General features: G+C 33.1%; 1 long non-coding RNA gene across 1 annotated transcript in view; it reads right to left on the reverse strand.

The window, feature by feature from the left end:
• Positions 1-4129: 4129 nt before the first annotated feature.
• LOC111087952 overlaps positions 4130-4996 on the reverse strand; it is a 39569-nt gene continuing 38702 nt past the window's right edge. The window contains exon 2 of the long non-coding RNA XR_002612567.1: positions 4130-4262. This is a non-coding gene — a long non-coding RNA (uncharacterized LOC111087952). The remainder of the gene's footprint in view (positions 4263-4996) is intronic.

Genomic DNA, 4996 nt, shown 5'->3' on the forward strand with positions numbered 1-4996 from the left:
ACTATATTTATTAAAATTATTGCATAGTATTTCTGTTTTGTTACTTGTCCTCGGTGGCTCAGCGGTAAGCTTGAAGGCTTCTAACTCTAAAATTCGTGGCTCGATCCATGCGATGGGGACGGAGCAGATATCCTACTGTACAACTTGGCGTTAGATGAAGCACAAAAAATAAGCTAATTAAGATTTGCAACAATGTTATTCATTTTGTTTTGATTCTGTTACTGTTCCAATAACCTGACCATTCCCCTGTAAAACTGTTTATCCTGCAAAGTAGATTCTAAATTCTGTTTGTTTTGTATTATCAATCTACTCCTAATTTGTAATAACAAATAAATTTCTACTTTTCATACGACGGATAATAACAATATGTTATCTTATCTATAAAACAAATGTCTAAATGTCTGTAAAACATTTAATTTTTCAATGCTAATTATACAAAATAATTTGGTACAATAATGTAAGTGTTGCTGCAAACAAACGATTTTGTTGCACTTCATTAAGTAATTAATTAATCTTCTGTAAATTTTCACACCTGACGAACTATAGAGCACGAGACTTTGTGTGACTAAAATGTGCTCGTGAAATTATTCACTGTCTATTTGCTTACAAAGGACTTATACTACAGATAGAAACTTTTTCTTTGTTTACTGAAGTAGAAATTAAGGGTGCTCTTGATAATTATTTCTCTCGACAGCTTCTACGTTTTCACTATCATAGTTATTAAAGATGAAGCAGCCCAAACATTCTTGAGAATAGGGAACAACATTTTCACATGTTAAACATCACATAGGATAATAACCTAATTAATTTCATAAGGTTCCCCAGTTTCTCGTCCTAAAACACAAATAAAGCATTCCGATTCACTAACACATAAAAGGATTTAGTTAAGTTATTTAATTCACAGACCTCTCGATCTTATAATTAATTATTATAAAGTTAACGGATTTCTCTTTGAAGGATTTCTCCAAAGTTTTCAAAGTTTTAAAACCGAAACTTAATCACGTGTTATACTAGTAAGATTTTTTTGGGGTTCAACTGCAAGTTTCAGGACTTATAACGCCATATTCTGGGCTCGATTTTCGTGGTTGGTAGAGAGCACGTAGACTATTGTGCAGCTTCAATAATAAACAAACAATTCCTATTATTATTATTTTTCTATAAACAAACGTAGTCTCCTCTAAAGGTATTTCTTTTTGCAACTCAGAAAGATAACGTTTTTATTATAATAGTGATGGTTTAGTCTATTTTTTAATAACTGCGTAGATTTGTAAACTGATTTTGGTTAAAGAAATATGCTTCAAAAGAATATTTTTGTTATGATACTAATCGTTTAGAAGTCCTTTTTTTATAGCTGAAGAAGCTATGTAGATTTTTAACTGGCCCCCCAGTGGCCCATCGGTATTTCTGCGGACATACAACGTTAGAAACCGGGTTTCGATACCCGTGGTAGGCAGAGCAGAGATAGCCCATTGTGTAGCTTTGTGCATAACTACAAACAACAACAACAACATTTGTAAACTGATTTTGGTTAAAGAAATATGCTTCAAAAGAATATTTCTATTATCACACCAATCGTTTAGAAGTATTTTTATAGCTGAAAAAGCTATGTAGAATTGCAAACGAAGTTCTTGAAAAGTTCTTTTTTAGAGAAGTGTTATTTACGAAAACTAGTTTTTAAGTATATTCGAGAACAGTACTTTTTCTACTGAAGATGGCTTCTTACAGAAGTTCTAAGAAAGTGACTCCCATCTTGTGAAAATGAATACTCACAACAGCTGTAACATTGAAAAACATTTATCATTGGTGCTACGTTTCTCTTTGAAGTTTTATAATATCTATGAGACTTAGCGCCAATTTTTATATATATACAGATAGGAGGAACAAAGTCGCCGACCTCAGAACAAATTGGGGATAAAACACGATAAGAATGTGAACTGTTTTCTCATTCACCTACTGAAAACAAATCAAGAACGAGCTATAATTTAGCAGATGGCGAATAGAGAATCGGAACTCAAGTGAAAAATATCTTGATTACTAGATTACATTTCTTCCTTAAGTCTATCTACTATACCCCCGGCACTCCAGATTTTCGACAAAGAAAGTTTTCTGAAACCAAATATAGCTAAGATATCTTTGATAACTCTAAACATGCCAATTTTGTTTTAATATGGCCAGACTGTCTACTTTATATGATCTTTAAAATATATATATATATATATATATAAATTAATTGTGTAATTCAGGCTAAGTGCCAGAGAGTAAGAGAGGGTAAGTTGGCCAAGTCCTTACAAAACTCCGTCTGCCCCCACTTCTCACTCCTAGTCTTGGTACTATTTTTGTATTAAACCCTAAGATAATTTATTGTTATGTCAAAAATAAATTACAGTAACTTCTTTATTATGCCCTAACATAATTGTAGCGTGAAATAAAACATATGAAAGAGCCTAGAAAGTAGCATTTCTATGCAAATGTGTACATTTTCCGTCCATATTAATTTCGTATGATTTTGTTGTTGTTTCTCTAATCTAAAATTTACTCATTACTTCAATTTCAAATATATCTACAGTTATAAGTGCTATATTTTTGCTTTACTATTGGCTGATCCAGTAAAAGAAGGTGGAGCTTAACGAGATATTTGGTTAGAAAGCATGCGAGAAAAACAACAAAATCCTCCAGAAATTTATCCATGTGTTGTTTTTTTTTGGTGGGATATTTCAAACCCTAAAAATATTTTTTACCAGTTCTTTGGTCGTATATTAATACAAACTAGGCACATAGTTTTTAATCATTGTAAGTCAGTTAGTTTTCAGGTTTCTGAAAATATTTTTTTTATAAATACACTAATTTTTCATAACTTTTGTGCAAATGGGCCTGCTACGAACTGTAAATAGACTGCTAATATAATTCATTTTAGAAGAATAAAACATGCATATTGCAAGAAAATAAATTAAGCGTAACGATTAACTTAATTTTGTATTTTCCAAACTTCTCAACTGATCTCAGCGTATTCAAAAACGTCGAGCAATGAATATATAATAGTGTTAGGCTTAAATAAAAACACTAAAAATTGCCCTCTGTATAGAGATACTCAATCATTTTAACTTTAGGGAACAATATATGTATAAATATATTTTCCTCAAACGTGGGTTGTTTAGGTTTTTAGATTTTATATATGTTTATCAAACATTACCTGTGGGTCTTGGAATTAGCAGATGTGGTTTGGTGACGTCATTGTCAGGAATTGTGACGTCAATCAAAATCGGTACTGGGGTTCCAGAGTTAATCATGGTAGCGTTGACTTCACCGGCAGATAATGACATTATTGGCCAGATGTTTAGAAAAGGGTATAAATGATACTTCACATATCAATCACATGGCTGGATATGAATGGTTATTAAGAACTATATTTCGCTCTCTTGTTGTAAATCTTAAGTTACTATATAATAATTTCGGATGGAAGTAGAAAAAGTACATTCAAAACCGAATGTTTGAAAAGATATATTCTTTTATCAGTCTTAGGCTCTTCAATGTGGTAAACAGTACATCACTTCAGATAGAGTGGATACTTCTGTATACAAGTTAGAGATATTGTAGCAATGTTTATGTCAGTCTAAGAAATGTTTTATACATAAGTATAATTTTCATTAGAGGAAATTCAGATTTTTAGAACCTCGTTGGTTTCCCTTTCCTTACAACATTATAAAAATCCAGAGCTCCACAGAATGTTCTTCAAGATCTTATACATTCTAACCAACCTCGTTTATAACATCTGGAATAGTTATGAAATTTTTAGAACGACTTTACTAATAGTCTCGGAATGTCCCGTGTGTCCTGGGTTAAAATGTAATATATAAATTACGTTGTTGAAGCTGGCAGTTGACACGTGCATACACGTGTGCATTCTGTCTACTCACCCAAGTAGCTGTAGAGGTTTTGTGGGCACACGCTAGCTCGATAAACCAGCTCCTCAAACTTTTAAGAATGCACCCAGTAGGCGTTCCTGTCGCGGTTGTTAACTCAACGATAAGACGATACTGAATTTTAGCTCAAGAAAATCAATAGCGTTAGTTCTGTAACATCTCCCATTAATCACCTTTGGCCAGTCTTGCTGGTCTAAGACTATTTTTTTAAAGTTCCTTTGCTACCACATGAGTCTATCCACCCTCAATAGCATGAGCATTCTAAGAAGATTCTTCGCAACTCGGTAATTTCGAACCAGCCTTCACTCATTGGAATGACGTAATTCGGTGATCACTAGAAGCCTGAAATTAGAAAATAAAATTACTTTTATCACAACTAAATCACTTAGAAACTACGGAACATTAATACGACTAAGGTTTTAATTAAAAGTTTTTCCTAATAGGCAATTTTCATCTTTCTAATTATATGCACTGTATTACGAAAAGATACAGTGAAGATAAATAAATATAGAAAAAAGAACTCGAATTTAAACTTGACTTGCAAATATTTGCAAATGCATTTTCAAGTCGCTATCAGACATTTGTAGGATCACAATAAAAACACACACACACACACACAAAACGTTCGTCATAGTACTGGTCAGATATATGTTTACATATAAGGAGATTCTGTGTCTATATTTCTAGTTATTCATAAAATATATGCATTTTATGAATAACTAGAAAAATAGACACAGAATCTCCTTATGCAGGTCGATAAACTCAACTTGCATATGATGTTGTGCGGTCATACCAGCAAGGTATGCAGGTCGATAAACTCAACTTGCATATGATGTTGTGCGGTCATACCAGCAAGGTATGCAGGTCGATAAACTCAACTTGCATATGATGTTGTGCGGTCATACCAGCAAGGTATGCAGGTCGATAAACTCAACTTGCATATGATGTTGTGCGGTCATACCAGCAAGGTATGCAGGTCGATAAACTCAACTTGCATATGATGTTGTGCGGTCATACCAGCAAGGTATGCAGGTCGATAAACTCAACTTGCATATGATGTTGTGCGGTCATACCAG

This window comes from Limulus polyphemus, unplaced genomic scaffold, assembly GCF_000517525.1.
Source record: "Limulus polyphemus unplaced genomic scaffold, Limulus_polyphemus-2.1.2 Scaffold2892, whole genome shotgun sequence".
NCBI lineage: Eukaryota > Metazoa > Arthropoda > Merostomata > Xiphosura > Limulidae > Limulus > Limulus polyphemus.